Source organism: Panthera onca, chromosome B1 (genome assembly GCF_046562875.1).
Source record: "Panthera onca isolate mPanOnc1 chromosome B1, mPanOnc1 haplotype 2, whole genome shotgun sequence".
NCBI classification, from domain to species: Eukaryota; Metazoa; Chordata; class Mammalia; order Carnivora; family Felidae; genus Panthera; species Panthera onca.
The window spans coordinates 192,983,842-193,007,644 of NC_138342.1; the positions used below are offsets into that span (position 1 = coordinate 192,983,842).

Here is a 23,803-nt window from a genome sequence, read left to right on the forward strand (position 1 = left end):
AATAACTTATAATCACTTTATTAGGCATTCATTGTCTCAGTCAACATTGCCTCAGTCCTGTTCCCACCAGGATCTGTGCTAGATCCCTAGGAAGACCGGTGCCCTGTCCTCAAGAAACTCACAAGTCACACAACCCAAAGCCAAAAGTCACAAAGTAAAACCTATGTACTTCTTACTTTAAGGGTTTTGTTTGGTTATGAGACAGCACACAAGTGGGGGAGGGGCAGACAGAGATGGGGACAGAGGATCCAAAGTGGGCTCCACGCTGACAGCAGCGATGCAGGACTCGACTCATGAACTCTGAGATCGTGATCATGATCTGAGCTGAACTCGGACGTTCAACCAACTGAGCCACCCAGATGCCTCCAAACCTATGTACTTCAAATGATCTGGGGTTGGTGGGGATAAGGAATCAGTGTGTGGGCATCTCAGACTCACACAGAAGACAATCAACATGCCTGGTGACGTGTGTTTTGATGATTATTTCGCAAAGGGAACATCTAGTTAGGCCACGATCAGTGGGTACTTGTTATCACCTCATTTTAGGTTTGGATATGCAGATAAAAAGGACTTTCAAATGTTGTTTACGACCATGCAAGTACCAAAAGATTAATCTGGGGACAAGACACAATGCCTAACCAAACTCATTTAAACAATGTACTACATCCTTGTTACACTTGAATGACTCCCAGAGCTTCGAAATGCCAAATTCTCTCTGGCAGTGGATACTAAAACTGTGATAAAAAATCTAACAGAATTAAAGCATGCATGATCACCCCCCTAAAAAGGTAATGTGTATATATGTGAACCATGCATAGAAAGTAGCTTTTAGGTTGGAGACGTGAAACTAGCCTGCCTGGGTTTCTTTATCAAAAAAGAGTGAGGTGGAGTTACACCAGGTCTAAGTAGACTGTCAAAGTTCTACTTAAAAGGGAACAATACTTTGATTTTATAAGGTTAGAAAGGAAGTTCTCCATCAACAGTCTCCATGCTTTCGAATCTACTGGAATGATACAAATTAAAATGCCATTTGAAGATCAAAGGACATTGCCCATTGGTGGAGTGAGTGGAAAGGCAATTAAGAAATTTAAAGACCAATCTTTGAACGTAACACTGCTATATCATAAAAGGGCAAATTTTACACTGCAAAGTAGGACGGAGTTTATAATCCTAACATACAGAAACTTCCATACTATTATTTTATAAAAATCTTCCTACGCACATTCTTATCCTTTTTTTTTTTTTTTAACGTTTTTTATTTATTTTTGGGACAGAGAGAGACAGAGCATGAACGGGGGAGGGGCAGAGTGAGGGGGAGACACAGAATCGGAAGCAGGCTCCAGGCTCTGAGCCATCAGCCCAGAGCCCGCGGGCCTCGAACTCACGGACCGCGAGATCGTGACCTGGCTGAAGTCGGACGCTTAACCGACTGCGCCACCCAGGCGCCCCAGCACATTCTTATTCTTGATATTCACCCCAAGAGGCTTATGAAGACTGTCGGACGATTTCCAGTTGGGATGAGTAAGTAGGGGAATCGCCCTCATCAGCAGTGTGGCCTCTCCACCTCAGAGCCCCACCTGCTCCTACCACAACAGGCAAGGCTATTTGACACTACCCTGGTGACTACAGTGTGGAGACGCTGCTGGTGTATGAAGCACGAATCAGACATTATCTATCACCCCAAGCTGTTGCTTCAAGTTCATTAGAGTAGCTACCACTTTGTAAAGCAAAACAGCCTCCGCACAGACATATGGATAGACTGGCTTGGGAAAGAGGGGTGAAGTTAAGAAATGAAGGACAGGGAAATTTTCCTTCTTGCTCTCCATACCCTAAAAACTCTAATGACCTGGCTCAAAAAAAGATTCTTTGTGTACAATGTTAGGATAAAGCCCGTGCAATAAAACGCTTTCAATTATTTTTGTAAAAGGACTAAAAACATTCACTAGCATGACTACTGTCAACTTTTTTTTTTTTTCCAAACGCGCATATCACTCGGCTTTAGTACAACACATCTCTGAGCATGCTTCACATAATATCATAGACACACTGTCGATTTTTGGAAGCTCTTTTAAGTGCTCCTGGATGACTTTTCAGGCTGTAGATTTTTGAGAATGAGAATTCACCCTGCTAAGCAGCAGGGCTATTATGCATCATTGATCTCTCTAAATGTAGTTTTTGACCTAAGATGGATGGGCGTTAACTTCTCAGAAGTCATCTGAGTAACACTGAAAACCATTAGAATCACAAAAAAGCTGCTCAGAATAGAATGGTTTACATTTCTCCTGTCCACATTTGCCATCCCCACTGGGTTACTGCTCAGTGCATGGAAATAGCGCTGAGCATCACATGTACTTTCCAGGCCTCGAAGAGCCCCATCAGAGCAAACTGAAATGGGGACAAAGTGAGGTGTTGTGACTTGAATCGTCTCTCCATTGTTTCACGCACGCAGTCGTTGAACCCGTTTGTAGACGCGAGAGCTCTCTCTCCCAAAACTGCTTACCATCTATTGAGACTCACATTTCAAAATAACACAGCTGTGGGCATAAAACTGTAGGAAGAGAAGGGTATCCCTTACTCTCCACGGAGAATTATTCCTTCCCCGGGAGTGGTTTCTGGGGAAAGCAGAGCCTGAAACTGCACAGGGCTAATGGCAGCTACTGTTTCTTCCCCTTTAGGCTACGTGAGAGCAACATATTACTTCAGATCAACCAAACTGATTGACAGTTAATTATTCCCTGGCTTCTTGGAGCCAAGGGCAACACTGTTCTAGGCATTGCAAATACAATCGGCTAAGTAGGCAGACAAGAAGCTGGTTCTCATGGAGCTGCCTTATGAGTGGGGGCAAGACAGGAGATAAACACAGGGACTCACAGATGCTTTCTGAAGGCTGTGAGAGCTTTGAATGAGGGACCCTGGGAGATGGGCCAGGCCAGAGACTCATTGGAGAAGCTGGTGGTAGAGGAGGAGAACAGGACAAGTTTTTCCCAGGGACAGGAGAACCCGCAGGTGGACCTGAACCCAAGGAAAGAGAGAAGTGAAGAACCCAAGTAAAGAACGAAAAGCAATCGTGAAAATTGTGAGGCAGGGAAGAGAAGGTGTTTGGAGAAATCCGATGAAGGCAGCGTAGCTGGACCAAGGTCAAGAGGACAAGGATAAGAAACGAAAAGGGGGACATGGGTGGAGTACAAATATAGAATTTTGTGGGAAGTGGTAAGCAGCTGCCACTTGACCTCCTCTTTCTTGGAGAACCACTGCTGGTAGGAATATGTAACAGGAATATGAAAAGACACATGCCAGGAAATCCAGGCCTTACAGTGTTAACTCAAGACAAAATGCATTTAGCTTTTCCCCCTAAATATAGATAAACGTTGTCTGCTGTAATTTGGAATCCTGTAACATCACCTTAAGTATCTAAGTCTTTAATTTTTCCTATCATTTACCATAAATTGGGTGTAAGATTTTTTTATTTTATATAACTACTCGAGAGAATGTAATTATTTCTTTCCATTGTTATTCTAATGGGAATTGTGGCATTTTTTTTCTCAGATGTCTTTCCGTGTAGCTTATTTATTTGGAGATCTTCATTTGTTGCTGTCAGATGCACCAAAATAGATACTTAGGCCTTTTCTGATAAGCAAATATTGCATCCGCCCTATCCCTTCTGCTATCCATCCTGTCATGTGTTTGAAGATGACTTATTTTATTTTTTCCCGAATGTGGTAGGAGTCTATATTTAGTTCTCTATGCTGACAAATACTTTAATCCTGAAGACTAATCAAAGATATCAGCTGAGGTCAATGCGTATCTGTTAACAAATGTTTAAAGAAGAATAAAAGGTACCTGTTGCATTAACCTCTGCACAGCGTATCTGAATTACTCTTATTTTGGGGGAGGGCACATAAGCATGATGTTTTAATTAACTGTTTATAGTTCTGTTAATTTTTTTGGAAAAAATAACTGAGTGACTACTTAAAACTAAAAATGACCCAATATTGCTATATTTTCAAATTTTTACTTTGGATTTCCTTCTTGACACACAGATTCTCTTCACACACACACACACATTTTTTTGCTTAAAAACATTTCTTGGTTGTTTATTTTAAGTGCCTGTTTTACAAACACAAGTACTCAAATTGTTTCAAATGTTACCTGAGGGATTCCCTCCTTAGATTTGGGGAGAATTCAAAATGACATTGAGCAAATCACCTTGGCTCTATCTCAAGCATGAAAATTTCCATTTTATTTTTAATATGCCTCAGTGCATTCAAAATAAAGCCTTTTACATTTCAAATGCATATGTGATGGGAACATACTTTAAGTCCTAAACTATGACTTCAATCAATGTGTAAAAACTTGGACGGCCTAAGGATTTTTAAATCCTCTTAAATGTCAACCCAGGCCACCAGACACAAGAAAAGTATATTTGGTTCATATTTAAAATATTACTTTCCTCTAATTAAGCAAATGTACATTATAAAATCTTTAAAGTTCTGTAAAAATAAAGAGGTTTTTACATGCATCCCATATTTTAAGCACAAATATTTATGTGAAAAGGGTAGATGAATTTAGTTATTTCTGCAAAGGCTATGGAATTTGTCTTTTGTTAGGATTATTTTTTGTTTGTTTAAACTATTAAGGATCATTTATTTAGAAAAAGATTCCAATTTACAGCTAATGGTATAATTTAATGTGTCTCAAAATGCAACTGACCTTTATCCAATAAATTATGAATGAGTTTATAACTACTACTATGGTTCCTGGCCATTTGAAAAGGACAGAATCCAGCTCTGGAGGAAAGTATGATGATTAGCATACTGATTCGACTTTAGAGTATTTTAATGATTTGGGAATATTGCCAGAGATCATTTATGTTTTAAGATTTATGTAAAATCTTCCTAAATTCAGTTATCCCCAGCTCCTGTGTCTAATACATAATAGTCGCTCAGTAAATATTTGTTGAAGATTTTGAAGGACACTCTAAACTGAATGGTTGAGTGTTCAATGAGTGGTCCTCTACATAATATTCTCTACAATCATTTAAAAAAAGCATGGTGTTCTCATCCCCAAACATACTGTGCCACCTAAAGATCTGTGAAGCTCTATTTGTGTTTAAATCCTACTTTGCCCATCCTCAACCCTCAAGAGAGATGAGAGAAGCATACTGTGTGTCACCCTTTTTATCTCCCCCCCCCCCCCAGAACATTCTTTGTATCTGCCCTTCAAAGAGAGACAAACCAAATGTAATGTTTTGTCTTAATATACTATGTTGAATGCACCAATTGTAGATTACTCCTAGGGATCATATGCCACATTAGACCAAAAGCCCCACAAGGAGAGCAGCTGGGTGAATTTATGGATCTGTGTGTCTATACCACCTTGCCATAACATCGGACAGATTGGAACCTGAATCTCTCTCATATTAATTAAATACCAAATGCTCAACAGTACGTACCAGGAAAAAAGAACACTTGGGTCTTGATACTTATTAAGCTGGGTGTTTCTAGGTTGGTCAGGCAGCTAAGGTAAATACAGTTAACCCCTCCACTTTTTGAAGTGGTACTCAGGAAGACGTAATTGAAAAAGGACTTCCTACTCCTGGCTTATCAGTCTTGGAATGGAGCATTCTCTATTTTAGACACTAAATGGAGGGTTGAAGGATGCTAAAGAGAGTCATTCTTAGAAGATCCCTGGGTCTCCAGACATGACCGACAAAGTTAGCACATCTTTCCTGGTTTCATGTCCTCACAAGAGCCAATACAATGCCGTGACTTTTTTTTTTTTTTGACTGTGGTCTTGTAGGGATCCAAACTTGGTGAAAAAATGTGTAAGATTTTTTTTTCATAAATTTTACCTTTCTTTCCATTCCCGAAGCAGGTCATCTTTTCTGCACAGAGACTGTGTATATACTCCTTAAAAACACCAACAAATAAGGATGTATTGTTGACCCATTGTTAATCTACAAACACAGAAGAGGAGAAAAATGGTGCTGGCAGTTATTCTGTCTACCCAACTCTTTGAAACATAATCACTCACTGTCAATCTTTTTTTCCCCTCACATAAGGGCTATGAAGTGAGTTTCCTAACTACCCTTCAGCTAACACATAACTTCCTTCAAGGAAAGAGCACTACTTCACCTTAATTGGTATTGTTTCTTTTCATAGTTGGTGCTATCACTGGCTTCATGACTTATGTGGATTCTATGAGCAGCAGATGTACGGAAAGGGCTTTAAGTTGCTTGAGACAAGGAGAGACAGGTAGTAAATCTAAAATACGAAATTAGAAAGTAATTCTGGAAGAGAATAGACCTTGCTGATTTTATTGCCATCCTCAAAGCAGACTGGGAAATGGTATAACATTCCCTTTGACCAGCAAAGTGAAATAGACAAAAGCAAATTCTACCCTAGTAATTATTTTCTTTCACTTAAAAATAGCCTTCGCTTTAGCAGACAGAGACTTACAGAACAAACACCAAATATAATAAACTTCTAATTATGTGTTAATGCAGGAGATGTGGTCAGGGTAATACAAAGGGATCGACAAAGACATTAATCTCTTAGTTCAAGAATTTTCAACCTTAGTTTACTGGCACACAGCAGACACCCACCGGCCTGCTCCACATCTAAGTTCCACCTCCCAACCATCCAGATCCCGTGGGCACTTGATTTAAGTAAGCCAGTCACAGGATCCCCAAGATGAAAAACATTTAAAAATTGGAAGGTACACAAAAATATTCCTCTCCCATTATTTAGGATTTGTCTTTTCTTTCCTTTTTTTTTTTTTTTTTTTTTTTTTTCTGTGAGACCTTTTTAAAAACAAAGGTCATCATTTTGGATGTGAAGAAGTAAAACTTGTTAGTTTTTGGTTTTGTTTTGTTTATCACTTAAGAAAAATTTACAACAGTTGGAGTCATTCTTCATTGCCAAAATCATAAATATCATATCATGTCATATCATGTGAAAATACGCGTATCAAAGGATTTGTGGTGAAGGCGGCCCTTTATAAACCCCAAAATTCTAACAATCCATTACTTTAATGCATATATAAAACTACGAGGATTTTAAATATATATATATGTATATATATATATGTATATATATATATATACATATATATATATACTTATTTACACTGGCAGAGTTATTCTAAAGAAATTTAAAATTAGAAAACATTCATGACCTTTCATGTTGGTTTCTTACAAACCTGGGGCTGTTTTTATTCACCCTGTTCTCTCTACTATTAGACTCCCTCCACTCAAATCCTGAAATGTTCTCCAAGAATTAACTGAAGACTCGCATGCTCTATGGAGCCTTCTATGATCTATCTCAGTTGAATGAAGACTTCCTTTTGGTTTGAATCTTTCAGCAAATGCATACCATAGCTTTTACCAAGATCATTAATACTGGAGTAAATTTCTTTCAGATGAGTTTTTTTTTTTTCAAAAATATAATATCAATAAAATAGCTATGTATTATTGATGCACAGTATTTCAGCTATAAATGTCAAATCTCCAAAGTTAGGTTGATAGGTGGAATAGTTTTTCTTCTTTACTAATCCTTAAATGAGGTTGTATCTATTTTTTCTGTCTGGAAGAGCTGCTCTCCTTCTTGACCCAGAATATTCTTATTCACATTTATGGGCCAAAGCAAATGTGGCCTCTTTTTGAAACCTCCCCTAATTTGCACCTGCATAGCCTCCCCTCTGAGCAACCCCAGCCTTCTGCTTATCTTTACAAGACAGCACCATGCATCTTGACCCGTAATGATTCCTTTTCTTGCCTACCCATCAGTACCCATTGAGTTAGTTCCTCCAGAAGATGATTATTTATTTATCTCTGAATCCTCAGTAGCTAGCATAGTGATTACTCCATAATAGAAGCAAACATTTATTAAAAGTATTATTAGTTGAATGCCAGTCATAACATAAACTCCCGTGTAATGTTCCGTCCATTTAATTGTTGGTTTTAAGAACCACAATAAATCAAAAGGATTACTTATCACTTTGGCCCACTTCAGAAAAAAACAGTATTCAGTTTGGCTAATTTCAAAGCACTTATGTTACCCAAACTAGAATTGAAGAAAGGACAAGGAAGGAACTTAAGAGGTAAGTTTCAGAAATATAATTGAATAGAAGTTACTGTGAAGCAGTCCATCGTTAGTGACGATTTCTGAAATATTTCTTTAAAATGTCCTAAAGAAGATTATGAAAAATTTCACCCTTTCTATCTTTGATCTGAGAGAATGAACTACTTACCCCTGTTTGGCATATAATGAATAATTAACAACTAAAAAATATATACACAATGGCAAGAATGAAGTTAATATAGAGTTTATCCCCAAGACACAAAGAACATGAAAGGGTGGACTGTAGAAATAATCACCTGTATTGTATCTTTGAGAATGAATGTTATAAGATAGTAATGTTTACTGACATGACGCAATGATGAATTTTAACATTTTGGGAAATTTCCAACTTTTCACGGGTTTACTGGAACATAAAAAGTCCTTAAATCTAATAGTACGACAGGAAATGGACTATTCTAGTTGGCTTAGGTTATGGTGATATTTTCAAACACGATTCAAGAATTTCTGCAACCCCTTGTCTGAGATGAATTTTAAAACTATGACTTCCAAACTGCATTCCCCAGACCAGTTAAAACATCACCTACAAACTTGTTACAAATGCAAATTCGCAGGCCTTTCCTAGACCTGAGAAATCAGAAACTTGGCATGAGGTCAACAGATGTGTGTTAACAAGGACTCCAGATGATTCTGATATATGTTAAAGTCTGAGGACCACTGCATTAGTTTCACAGAAATCCGAAAATTTGTCCACAAATACTCTAGCTAGAAATTCTCAAAATAAGAAACTCATGCTCTGGTCAAAATGTTTAATCATAGGACAGTCCTCTTTTTCTCTTTTCTCTCACCCAGCTCTTTACTGCTTTGTCAAGTTTCTCTATGAGGTCTCTAAAAGCAAGGACCATTTGCTTTAGAGTGGGCATCTGAGTCACAGGACTATCATTTCACTTAGAAATAACCCGATGATAGTTATTTTGACTTGTGGATCCCATGTCTATGGTTTGAATGGTTCCTCAACAGGTGACCCTCGTTTTGTTTTGTTTTTTCTAATTTCAAGCTGAGACTGTTTGCCTAATTCTTTGCCCAGCTCTGGGATCTGAGAATGAGGAAAACCCTAAGCAGTCCCGTAATACTAGCTTCAACTTAAAAACATCAGGTTAAATGAAACAATTCAGGAGAAACATAACCCATTCATCTCAACCTGCTACTTATCTCTCAAGCTTCTTTTACAAGTATTTATTTATTGACACGTAAATAACTTTGTCCAGAAACTCTTTGGTATTTACCATATTCCTGAAAAATAAATTTTAATGATTAAAAACTTGTTTTAAAACAAATCATGACTTCTCATCTCTTCATTTTACAGAAAATGAAACCAAAGTTCAATATATATGTTAAATAGTTATATATGTCTTGTATATATAACTATATACAGATGCATATATGTATGTGTATACACACATTTTTCAGCAAACTTTGTTTCTGCTTTCAAGTAGATTACAAGAAAATAAACTATTAACTTTGGCTTCATTTCCTACAAAATTAAAAGTTAGAAGGTGAGTATCATTTATTGTTTTGTTTCTTCTTTATCTCAAAATTTAAAGAATTCTATGTATTCTATAATATATACACATGTGTATGCATGTGTGTATAAAGATTAGAGTAGCAGCTGGAAAATGAACACATCCATAAGATATAGTAATTTTACACTCTTTTGAAAGTTGTTTATAGGGTACTATTTTTAATCTTACAAATATGTCTTCTTATAAAAATGTAATGATGGAAACATGCTATTCTATCATCTCTTGAAAATCAGACACTGATAACATTTTGACTTTGTAATTTTTGCTCATAAATAAAATATGAATTATAAAGAGTTTTAAGTCCCAGAGGTCATAAATTTAGTGCAGAGAAAAAACTGAATCAAGTATAAAGTGACCAGGCAATTTTGATAGTGTTATTACTATCTTTGACTCATTTTGAATAACATTAATACTTTTGTTCTATTCATTGAGAGCCTTTAGCCAAAGCTTTCTTCCAACTGTTTTGTTTGGTTTATGACCCCTAATAAGTCCTACATTTTCTGAGTTTTTCCCCCTTTTGCTCTCCCTGAGATGTTTATAGCACTTTGTCCACTTTCAACTACAAAGTTCTGCTTCTGTTGAGATATCTATCAATTTTACTGATTCATAATCGAAATGACTTCATAAAGATAGAATTGGTCAGAGGAAAAGAGCTTTGAGAACCTGTTAGTGGAGCCTCATTCTATAGTTAAGAAACTAAGACCAGGGTAAGAGTTAGAATGCAATTGTTTTTCTGTACACAATTTGTTCTTATAATTGAAACACATTAAGTCACATAAAGAATGGAATTTTATTTATGGGGAGGCAGTTTTTAGTATACTGGTTAAAAACCTAGACCTTAGTTTCAGGTAATCTTGGTTAGACTACAGGCTATTCAACTTATGTGTAATTTTTAGCAAGTCGTGTAATTTCACTAAACCTCAGTTTTCTTATCTGTTATAAACAAGAATAATAATGGCTCTTACCTCAACAGCTTCAATGAGGATTGAATGAAGCAACTTTTAAAACATTTAGTACAGTGTTAGTGCCTCACACTAACAAGCATTCAACTAATGTGATCTAATGTCCAGTACCTCCCGGATTTTGTGTTCCCCTGGAGAGACTACAGATGATGTTGGTGACCTCCCACTATAACTGGTCAATCGTGTACAGATAGTTCCATTACTCTAGTCATAGGAGACCATGATAATGGAAGGCAAAATGAAGTTTAAAGTCTGTACATGTCAGGCTAACTTAAAAGAACAGGCAAGATGTGAAGGAGGGATGGCATTTAGTTTCTTTCTTGAATGCCAGTTCAAATCAGTTGGTGGTGGCTGGCTGAACAGGTTGAACAGATTCTCAGGCTGAATCTCGGCACGACAGGAAAGATGCTCAGATAATTAGGTCATGGTCATGAGAATGACAAGTCCGTGGTTCTATCTCAGGGATTCAGGGTCAACTAAAGACTAGCCACATGACCTACAACACAAAGGAATCTCAACATCCAACAGGAGAAACCTCAAAAGGTACCTGATTAGTGTGATTTTTGTCACTAATATGCATACAAAAGTCTTCCCTGACTTTATCAATGTAATTCTCCAAGTTTGAAATTAGATTATACTAGAATCTAATTATTTACTATTAAAATCATTACTGACATTGTAAAAGCCCACTTCTCAATCTGATTTATCTAAAGAATGATTCATGTCATATTATTTCCTGTATCTCTTTTCACATAAAAATCACAGTTCCCTTGTTCCCAGAAGTGACCTTTCAATGTTTAGTTGCCTTAAGTGAGATACTCAAGTAGATTTCTACATGGGCCCAATTTGTGATGCAACAGTTTTAACCAATTCTCCAATAAACTACTGTGGAGTCTGGATTCTATGAAAACACTAGTGAAGAACAAATCATGTGAAAATGAAAAACCTATCAGATGGGCAACTAATACCTACGTAGAAGACAGAACATATAAAACGTACCTCAAATGAGAGTGTTTTTATTGTGCTTAATAAAACATAGATTGTTAAAAGTAGGTGATCCTGGAACGTAAAATAAGTATATTTAAAAATTTCCCTCAATTTTTTAGGGGCGCCTGGGTGGCTCAGTCGGTTAAGCGTCCGACTTCAGCTCAGGTCACGATCTCACAGTCCGTGAGTTCGAGCCCCGCGTCGGGCTCTGGGCCGATGGCTCAGAGCCTGGAGCCTGCTTCCGATTCTGTGTCTCCCTCTCTCTCTGCCCCTCCCCCGTTCATGCTCTGTCTCTCTCTGTCTCAAAAATAAATAAACGTTAAAAAAAAAATTTTTTTTAAATTTCCCTCAATTTTTAACATAACTTCACCCATCTTTAGTAAAATTAAAAAGGTAGATTTTTGGTGAGTGAATTTATCACAAAAGGTTTGAACAGAAATAAACCTACACTATGCCTTTTTTTTTTAATGTTTGTTTTTGAGAGACAGAGAGACAGAGCCTGAGCAGGGGAGGGGTAGAGAGAGAGGGAGACAAAGAATTTGAAGCAGGCCCCAACTCAGCTGTCAGCACAGAGCTGGACATGGGGCTCTACCCCACAAACTGTGAGATCACGACCTGAGTCAAGTCAGAAGCTTAACTGACTGAGCCACTCAGGCACCCCAAACCTATGCTACATCTTAATTCCCTAATGACAGGAGAAAGTTGTAAAAACATATTTTTATAATCTAGAAAAATTCCTTTATAAATTTTTATGACGTTGTAGATACTGTTAAGAAATATGACTAACAATGAAAATCTCCTTGACAAAGATATTTCTAAAAGGCACATTTGAAAAGAATATTTCTCACAATGGAATCCTGATGGTTTAAATAAATTAAATACCCTTGTTTTTAAAACCATTTTAAATTATTTTTAATGTTTATTTTTGAGAGGCAGGCATGAGCCTGGGAGGGGCAGAGAGAGAGAGGGAGAAACAGAATCCGAAGCAGGCTCCAGGCTCTGAGCTGTCAGCACAGAGCCTCATGCGGGCCTCGAACTCAGAAACCGTAAGATCATGACCTGAGCCAAAGTTGGACGCTCAACTGACTGAGCCACCCAGAAACCCCATTAAAAATAAAGTTTCTCATTTTCATCAAATACTTTCAAGTGATTTATGTGTAATCCAATGACACCAACAATTTCCTAAAAAGTTTATGCTCAGTGATCTGTGCACTCCCATCTTTTAGCTCAACTGGCTTCATCTCCAAGTGGCACTGTGAAACTCCTAACCATAGAGATACATTTAAGGTGCCAGGAGGAGGGCAAGTGGGTTTAATGTCTTTGCATCACTTTGGTATCCCTTTAGTGCCATTAGAAAATAATTACTTATGCTGGCCAAATAACATGACAGTCTGGAATCTTAGAGAAAAAGTTAATCTTCTATTTTTGCTTACAAAGCTTACAGTTCATAGTGTTTGACAGGACTTTTTCTATGAAGAAGGTCCAGAGGTAATCTCCTCTGAAACCCAAATTCTAACAAAGCCCAAGTCTACATTCTGTTAATTACTCATTATCCATAGGTCCTGTTATGTGGATTTGGTTTCAAGGCATACTTAGTTTTTAGCCTCAAAGTTTTTAGGCTTTGTACAAAGAGAGGGAGATAGGACAAGAGAATGGTGGCAGAAATTCTAACCCACCCAGACTGAGGAAGGCTGTGGACCATGCAAACAAGAGCCCAGAGTCTATCTCAAGAACCGCACATCAACTTCCTGAATGCACAACAGGACATTGTGTCTTAACAATACACTCAGCACCAAGAATGGGTTCAATGTGGGTTTGTTGACTCAGTGGAGAGACTGATAAATGAATAAATGAACGTGAATGAGCAAACGAATGAATATGTTCAATTTGAGGGTGGGGAATTTGAGGAAGCAGTAGCTCCTAAGGCATCACCCCCTCCGTCCTCCCGCAACCCCACCCACCATCGGCTACAGCCAAGGATGACATTCTCTCTCCATTACTGGCAGTAATAGAAAACTGGTCTCAGATCTTTAACCCCAACCATAAAATCCTCACTTCCTGACATACACAAAGAAATTATTCAAGTGACAGATGGTTCAGGACACAATGGGACTGTGACTTACGTAGACAAAAATCTCTACTAGGCATCCTTTCCCAAGAGCACTCCTCTCTCTAGATATAGATATAGATATAGATATAGATATAGATATAGATATAGATATAGATATAGATATAGATATATAGATATAGATATATAGATATAGATATATAGATAGATATATAGATATAGATAGATATAGATATAATCTATAGATATATATATAGAGAGAGAGAGTACAGAAACACAATCAACATGTATATATATAGAGAACTTCAATATATATTTCAATATATATATTCTATATATATATATTGAATTCAATATGTATTACAGTTATTATATAATAAGGAAATCTTACTTCCTTTATTTATAAATTATTGTGACATAGCTCACGTTTAGCCCCCAAATCCACAAATTTGATAAGCTCCAAATTCACCACTTGCCCTTGGATGATTATGTGGTTACTCCTTCCCAATCTGTTTTTATTCTCCCATCTAGTTAGTCATGTGTAAAGATGCTTTCACTGCAACAATATTGACCACTCTCTCAAGGGTATAAACAATAAACCCCACTGGTGAAGGGCAGCAATTTTGTCTCCTTAAATCACTGTGATGGGATCACTGCATTTGGCAACAATCAAATAAATACTCAGTTGCTTTTATTGTTTGCTGGAGCAAAGTAATATCTTTAAATGAGCGCCTACTGTAGTTAAGGCATTAAATGATGGGCTATAAAACATCCATTGCCTGTCATTGATTCCTTCTATATTTCGTGTTTCCTAGGGTTACTTGCTTGATGCATGGGATGGTTTGATGGTTACTATTGATTCATTTGGTTCCAGCAGTATAATCATGAGATTGATAGAGTAAAGGTCTGAAAATTACAGTTTCTTGAGTTTCATTTAAACTTCAAGCAGGGAGACATTTGAAGGAACATGGGAGCAAGAATACAGGCCATTTTCTTAGGAGGGGAGTGGGCTCTGAAAGGGCCGTCTCCAAAGTTGTGAAGCTTGAGGGGGGGCTCTCTGCATCTTCATTTCACAGACCAGGATACTGGAGAAACCTGTTAAAGCAGTTACCTGACAGTTCTTCAACAGTATTCTGGGAGACTCTATTGAACGGTTTTCCTTTTTTCTTGGTCACAAGAACTAAAAATAAAGGCTGAAGACCAAAAGTGATGGAAAAGCAACCTGCTGTGGGTTTGATTTCAAAGAAGCAAAATGCAGCAGGACAGGATGTTGCTGATGTGGGCTGAGGTTTATGTCATAAACCAACAGCTCCTTTCTCTGGGTGCTGGAGAGTGCTGTTCCCGTAGATGAAGCTGCCAGTTCCCCTGGGAATTATTCTCAAAAACCAGAGGATCCCCTAGGCCAGAGAACATTTTACTACTACTGATAATTCAAAGTTTGGGAAAGGTCATTGTCTATGACATAGGAACAACTCCCAGGAATTTTCAACAATTTGATTCATTGTCCACTACAGCAACGGCCTACGATCGTCTTCCCGTTCCCTGACCCAAAAGGAAATGGGTGACTTCTGTACAGAAACACAATCAACAAAATGAAAAGAGAACCTATTGAATAGGAGAAAGTAATTTCAAACCATGTATTTCATAAGGGGATAATATCCAAAATATGTAAGTAAGTCCTATAACTTAATAGCCAAACAAACAAACAATCCAATTAAATAGGCAGAGGACCTGAACATTTTCCCAAAGATCTAGAGACAACTAGCAGATACATGAGCATCTCTAGTCATTATGGAAATTCAAATCAAAACCACAATGAGATATCATCTCATGTCTGTTAGAATTGTTATCAAGACAAAACAATACAACAACAACAATAAATAGGCGATAACAAATGCCAGGCAAATTATAGACAAAGAGGAACCCTTGTGCATGGCTGGCGGGATTATATATTGGTACACCCGCTTATGGAAATCAGTATTCAGGTTCCTTGAAAGGTTAGAAAATAGAACTATGACACGTCAATTCCACTTCTGGAAATACATCCAGGAACATTTACAGGAAAGATATCTGTGTCCTCATGTTCACAGCAGTATTCCTTGAGATACTCAAGACATGGAAATGTTAAGCATCCACCAGTAGACGTATGGGATAGAGAAGATGTGGTATATAAACAAAGGAATATTATCCACCTATAAAAAAAAGGAAGAAATCCTGCCATTTGAAATAACATGGTTGGACCTCACGGGCATGAGGCTAAGTGAAGTAAGTCAGCGAATGACCGATAGTGCATGATCTCACTTATGTAGATTATAAAAACAACAACAATAAAACAGCCCCCAAGATCATATCTGTGGTTACTAGAGGTTCACTATAGTGAACACCAGTGGAAAAAACAAAAAACAAAAATAAAAGCATGAATCCTGTTTCCTAACACAGAACTAATAGTCATCCCCTGTCAACTCCGTTTTCTACACCACGTGCTTCAGACCTACACCTGGGTTTCCCAGCTACAGGTTGCATTCTAGCATTATTAAAATGGCTTCTCTCATAGTACATAATTATTTTGACTTACTCTGGCTTCATGCTCCAGAGGAAATGGTCTAATTAGTTGCCAATTCCTGGATATCCCTATTCTGGTTTCTCCAACTTCTGAAGACAGTCCTAATTATTGTTTTACTTATTTATTTTTAATTTCAGTTATAATTGACATACAAATTTGTAATAAAGTTCAAGTGTCCACTGCGGTGATTTAATGTACGTATATTTTACGAAAGGATTCCCTCCCATCTGGTTAAATAACACAACCATCACCAAACATTCAACTCCTACTGTTAGCAAACTTCAATTACATTATACATTGTTATCTACTGGAATCCCATGTTTTACATTAGATCCTCATTTTTTTTAATTATATTCCTTACCAAGCACCTAGAAAGAAATAATGCTCTGTTTAGTGTTGGAATGTTGTGTGTATAATGTAGACGTATAAAATCAGATATATGCCATTTAAGCACATGCTTTAACCGACTAGGATACCGACAAGAGTGATATATGTTACTTATACACATGACTTAGGACTCATCAACACCCAGGAAATTAGATGCCAAAAATACACTATCAATCATACAAAATACCAGGAAATACTATAACTTGCACTCAAGGGTAGACTATCAGATTCTTATAAGTACCTTTCATAAAAGAGAAATGATTGAAGAGGCAAGGATCTAAGCTGCTGAAATGCAAAATCGAAACAGGAACAAGTTCCAATATTGTGCTGTGGCCTTGCCTGGGTGAGCTAAACCCATAATACAGTAGTTTCCTTCATCTGACCCCCTATCTGAGGGTCTGGACTCTATTAACCAGTGCTCAACACAGCCTGGCGCTACAACACAACTCCTACCTCATTCACCCCACTCCAGCCCGTCCTCCGAGCATTTTGTCCTCTCACCACATCACAAGGTTGAGTACAATACATTAAGATATTCTGAGAGACCACATATGCATGCATCTTATATTATAACCTGTTGTTAAAACCATTCTTTCTTATGGTTATTGTTGCTAACCTCTTACTGTGACCCAACATACAAACTTCACCGTGTGTATGTATGCATGAATAGAGAAAACATGGTATACGGAGGGTTCGGTACCATCTGCCATTTGAGGCATCCAGAAAGGTCTTGGAAAACATGCCCAATGGTCAGGGCTGGCTCCTTGTGTTGTTTGTATTCACAGACGGAAGCTGTTCTACAGGGCCCACCAGCTCCTGCTGAAACAAAAATCTCACTGACCTTCACTCATTATTTGTTTGCCCCCAAGCCCCATCTTGCTAGAGGGCTTGCCTGAAACCACAAAACTGGCTGAAAGTGGAAGCAGTTTCTATGTCCTCACCTAGCAGATAGCGATATATAAAGAAAACAGTGTCTGCTTGTTAAGAATGCTACATAAAGAAGTAACCATATAGGTCTCTCAAGCAAGAAATGAACATGGGTGTTCTAATAGCATTTCCTTGCTTACTACAAACGGTCACAGACTATGGCACGGTGTCATTCAACAGTCATCAAAACGAGGTGCAACCTCAGAATTCTGGGTGTGCGAGATGATCTATGGAGCACAGTAAAAAAAAAAAGAACTTCAATTAATATATTTTATTCTTCTCCTTTTTGCCTTTAGTTTTATGAATGTTTTATAAGGCACACAATATATTAGTATAAAATACGTGTGAGGGATTTATAAATATTTATACTGGGTATGAATTTTTATTTTTACTAATAGAATTCCAGGGGAGCTTGGTAACCACTGTTGACACATATGCAGATAATATGGTTTATATACGCATGTTAACCAGCCTATGGACAGGCTGAGAACTCTACCGTCAGTAATAGTAATTGGGGGATCACTGTAAATGTATCATTAGAAGCATAACTAAATATGAACCCCTGTTATTAGCTGCTGTGAATATTAGGAACTCTGTTTGAAGGCGTAATATGAAGAAAATGCAAATTCTCACTAACAATCCCGGACTCTTGCTCTCCTTGTTATCCTCTGTCAGCTTCAGCTGCCATTATCCGACTGGTGGTTGGATCTATAACCTCTAGCTCCCCAGGCTAACTCATACATCACTTTCAAAAGGGCTAGCCAGAAAATTGTAGATTTCTTTCTAGTGAACCACATAATGATTCTATCTCACATTTTTACATCACCTGGCAGTTTACACAGCATTTTCATATCCATTATCTCATATGATATATTGCTCACAAGTCCCTGGCTTCCTGGGATTTCTATTATCCAAACCTCTCAACGTGACTTTCAAGCACTGTACTTTCCACTGATATTGTTGGGTTTTCTTTTATGTTGCCTTTCTCTGTGGACTTTCATTCCTGAAGGGTTAGGACTACCCTCTCTCATCTCAGAAACTCCTCTCTCCTGTACCTAGCCCTCTTCCCTGCACATAGAAGAAGCCAATCTGTTTGTTGATGATTTGCTTCACAGTCTTCAATCAACCTTCCTTCCTGTCAGGCAAACTCTGGGCTTGCATGGGCTCCTCTCTTTCTTGCACAGAACCTTCTTACTGGAATCAAATGGCTCCTGAAATCTCATGGATATTTTCCCCCACAACTTCTTTTTCCTGGTCTGGCTACTTGTTTGTAGTTACCGTTTTCTACAAAGGAATTATTTTCTTACCACTATTTGCACTGACTGCACATAGTTAATTCATATCTACATATCTGGCTTTTCTGAGTAAGTTTATCTCCATGCCTGGGGTACAGGTAATTTACGAAATTATTACGGAACGTGTAGGCCCATGGTTTATGTCGGTAGTGAATGCTATTTGGCAATAACTGCCCTTTATTGTATACCGGATAAGCAGCAGTAAACTGGTTGATACAGAGGTTAGGTATTGGGGGTCATACCGTAAGAAAGGCTACACCCAAATAAAAGTAAGGCCAAGTAGATGGAAGTGTGTCATAGGGGACACTTGCAGTGTGTTTTCAAATTCACAGGAAGAAAAAGTACATTTAACTAATGCTGAAAAGTTTAGTACCAAAATGACGCATGAAGTTCCTATTGTACACAACACTTACTAAAAATTACTAAAAATTCAGTCCCTTCGTTTTATAATCGCCTAACGCTTTAGTAAAAACTTTTAAGGAGAAACGAGTATTATACGCAAACACAAAGGTTAAAAGTAGTAGCAAAGAAGGGCAGGGGATGAATACTGGACGTTTCTCAGGCTGTCCCTCGTCACTGACAAATGATTTGCAGATGTGAGCACTGTAGCCATGGCGATGCAGTCGAGAGTCGTTTTAAAAATCAAGAAATGAGAAAAAATAATATGGGGATTCTATTGCATTGAAACAGCCCCAGCATTTTGTTCAAGGAGATGTTACAGCTTTGAAAGTAATGCTATTGGTTCCCTTTAGCAAGATGTGACTTCGACATCCATAATTCAACTTACCTGTTCATTCAATTATGGCGGTTCTGCTGAGAGGTGTGGCAAACACATTCTCCACAGGAGAGCCTAATGACAACAAAGACAATGTTCTGAAAAAAAAAATTGCTTGCCAGCTTTCAACACTCCGTCTCAAAGACTGACTTCAGGGATGCAAGTTATATTCATTTTAACTACTTCCTTCTGTTTTATAGAAGCCACTTAGCTAAAATTTAAGAGACTGAGGTAATGGGCACACCCTCCTTTATATTTTAACTATTTAACTTAAGGTGGTTAACCAGAATTTATACCTATTTAACATTTCATGATTGAATAGAAATGCCTATTATAGTTTCCAAGCACAGGTCAGCCTTTGACAAATGAGTTCCTCAAAGTGTCACACAGATACTTTTGCCTTTCACAAATGTGATAAGAAAAAAAAATCCTAACTGCACAGGAATTTAAATGCTCTGGTATATAATATTTATGCCTTTAGGGTACAGAAAAATTGGCCAAAAGCCAGAACCTAAATAAATATTCATTGTTTCTACCCTACAGGCACTTCCATCATATTTTACTAATAAGGATGTTGTTTAGAGGCAGAATTATAAAGGTCAGAGCCTAACGAAATAGCACTTTTAACTTTGGATGCTCCTGAAGAAGCAAGCGAGAAATTAAGAATGTGCATTCTGTTGCCTTAATGAAATGAAAGAGCCCCCAATGTGCAAAACAAACAAATATATGTTAATTACACTATGGTTGAATCCTAGGAATGTTGATACTCTAGATTTTCTAGGGCTACATGTAATTATAAAGGCCAACATCCTTTTGAAAGTGTATTTACTTCTATGTAAATCATCTGTTTAAAATGCTATTACAATATTCATAAAAGCTTTCTTGAAATTTTCTGTTTAAAAAATATTTCAAACTGTCACTCTTTCAAAGCTTCTGATCTAAACTGCATACCAACTTTACTTTTGTTCTAGCCCTTTTTTGAACAAAATTGTTTTCATTCAGCGTTGCTATCATTTAGTAGTGAAATGTCTGTGGTCCCGGCTTCCATGGGTATTTATATCATGACAGGAACTGTAACCGGGAGTTCTCAGAAATGAAGCATATTGAGCCTAGACAGTATCATACCATCTGCCTTGCTTTTTCCAAAACCAGCAAATCGGTGACCCTCTGCAGAGGACACTGGAATTATTTTGTGAGAGGAACACGCTTTTTTGACATTATAGTGTGCCATCATTTTCTCTTACTCCCCCCGCCCCCAAAGACAATATTCTGGACGGACTCAGACTGAACCATGGATCTGAACATGCCTGACACTTCCTGCATCCCCTGATAGAGGTGAGGCCTGAAAAAATACGAGGAAGTCTCTCCAAGTTCTCCCCCCAGACAAAAAGAGTAATGTATTAGGTCAAGATCATGGTATGTGTTGTGTATAATATAAATGAAGTTGTCTTGATTTATACCTACAAATAATAGTGTGTTGAAGGAAGATAAATTATACTCAAAAAGTTACTTGTATTAATGATTTTACAGAAATCGACAGGTATTTATAGATTTGCAAAATGTATTTTCCCTGTTTGCACATTTTATACTTAGTATAACATGGGTGATGTGGTAAATCAGGTGTAGAGTTTAATAGTTCACAGTTCTTAAATCACTCACTTGCATATCGAGATCCATATTCCATTATCATGAAGCTAATTTAGAGTTTCTGTCTTCTTACTTCCCTCCAAAGTATTTTCCCCCACATGGAATCCATGGTTTTATTCTAGACATTATAACAGGGCATATGAACAAGGCAATGCAATTTAACAATTCATAGTTTTAAGAAATATAAAATCAAAATTAAGAAATCTATTCACAACATGGATTGCTATAATAGGGGTAAAACCATTTCCAGATGCTACATGAAATCAAACCTCACTGCCTCCCAAATTTTAATCTAATTGGAGGAACATGGGAAGTATTTTGAAATACCAGGAAACACTATCAATGAAAACTACTAATCTGTAGATTATGTAAAAAGGGGTTCAGAGATAGAAAATATAATTAGAGAGTACAGACCAAAAGATGCATACCAGACAGGCTGAGCAAGACATGATTTAGTATCAATGACTAAAAAACCCTTCTTTTTTTTTAAAAATTTTTTTAACATTTATTTTTGAGAGACAGAGAGAGACAGAGCATGAGTGGGGAAGGGGCAGAGAGAGAGGGAGACACAGAATCTGAAACAGGTTCCAGGCTCTGAGCTGTCAGCACAGAGCCCGACGCAGGGCTCGAACTCACGGACCGTGAGATCATGACCTGACCGAAGTCGGACACTCAACAGACTGAGCCACCCAGGCGCCCCTAAAAAACTCTTCTTGAAACAGAGGGTCAAGCTATGGATTAGGGAGTCAAAATTTAGAAAGACAGGCTAGGGACGGACACTGAATGCCATGTTAAGACCTTTGGACATGAAAAGAATGGAAAATTATCAAGCCAGTGAAAAAATGTTTTAGAGAGAGGATGTTTTTAGTAGTGCCAGGAAAGATCCTGTAACATAAGACTAACTGGTAGACAGGAGGCAAAATTATTAGAGCTACTGCACTACTGAGTTTAAATACCAAGTCAAGAATCACGTACAACATTTTTAACAGGGAATAATATTACAAACCATTGCAATCTTACAAGTGTTTCCCTGTAATGGACCCACAGGCCAAGAAGGACCTAGAAATATTCAAGTAGATCTTTCAGCCATGAATTCAAGAGCTCTTCACACTTTGATAAACTTGGGTATCAGCGTGCTTAGGGATTTAATCATCTTTCCAACCCTTTCATGATTCACAATGAAGTGGCCTAATTGTTCATGCGGTTTCTTTCCATCTCTGCAAAGTAACTTCTGGGTTTCTAGGCACTAATCAAGATTTATGGTGCATTGAGAAATTTTGGGTATACCCTAACAAATGCCCTTATTTTCTGCAGAAATTCCTGAGCTACTTTAGGAGAGGAGACTACAATTTAACCTCCACATTTAATGGCTAGCCGAATACATGGGAGAACCAGTACAGGGAAAGGGCCTGGTTGAGACATAAGTATCATTCTGATTCTGGGTGGTAGAGTTTCACAAAATTTGTCAAGAATGTACCATATATCACATTCTCTTACAAATGACTCATTTTGATGTAAGTTATTTTAATTATGTATAACAAGAAACTTAGCCCTTACAGGACTTTTAAAAAATCACAAAATACATCAATAAAAATGTAAAGCTTACATTTATCAAAACACCAGGCTTAATACGTTATCACTGATGATGTTGTTTAGATAAAACTAAGTTGTCACCAGCAGTATAACTCTATGATTGAATTTTTCAGCGAGGATTTTCATAAATTTCACACGGCTGTGATATTGTCAGAGAACAACTTAATGCAGCCAACAACTTTGTCTATTCTAAGGATAGTGAAACTTCCATGAGCTCAACTTTTGGGGCTTCACATGGCTTTAAGTTACCATCAACACATTATTTAACAGATCTCTCTTTTTGCTCTCTCCTTCCCCTCCCCCCACGTGATTTCTTATCAACTACAGAAGTACAACTTGAAATTGCATGACACACAATATTACGAGATGGCTAATTAGGATCTCATTAATAGATTAACCTTTTAAGATTACAGGATGAAAACTCCTTTCTCCAAAAAATCTAATGGAAACCTCATGTACCTTTGAAAAAAATGGTCTGAGGTCTACTTTCTGGAGAAACCAAGACTGAAAAACACACATAAAATACTCAAAGTCATGGGGCCCCTACGTGGCTCAGTCAGTTGAGCATCCGACTGACTCTTGGTTTCGGCTCAGGTCATGACCTCGCAATTTTGTGAGTTCAAGACCCACCTCCATCAGGCTCTGTGCTCACAGCAGGGAGGCTGCTTGAGATTCTCTGTCTCCCTGTGTCTCTGCCCCTCCCCCAAAACATGTCTGTTTTCTCTCAAAATAAATAAATAAGCTTAAAAAAAGTACTGAACCTCCACAATGAGGGGAGGTATTTAATTTGCTTTTGTTTTCCAGGAACAATCATTATTTTATTTCGGTTAACCAGAGCTAAATAAGATAGGAAAATATCTTCAAGAAAATTATGTTTACGAAAATTGTACAATTTCTTTTTAAGAGTTTCTGCCTCCAAATACACATTTCCCTCCATG

At 37.6% G+C, this 23,803-nt stretch overlaps 1 long non-coding RNA gene across 5 annotated transcripts in view; it reads right to left on the reverse strand.

The window, feature by feature from the left end:
- Nucleotides 1-23,803, reverse strand: part of LOC132691500 (uncharacterized) — a 1,565,096-nt gene that overhangs the window by 1,131,636 nt on the left and 409,657 nt on the right. The window contains exon 6 of one of the 5 annotated variants that reach the window (XR_009615823.3): nucleotides 5,838-5,956. The exons of the other annotated variants lie outside the window; for them this stretch is intronic. This is a non-coding gene — a long non-coding RNA (uncharacterized LOC132691500). Of the gene's footprint in view, nucleotides 1-5,837; nucleotides 5,957-23,803 lie in introns of those variants that run through there. 5 annotated transcript variants of the gene reach the window in all.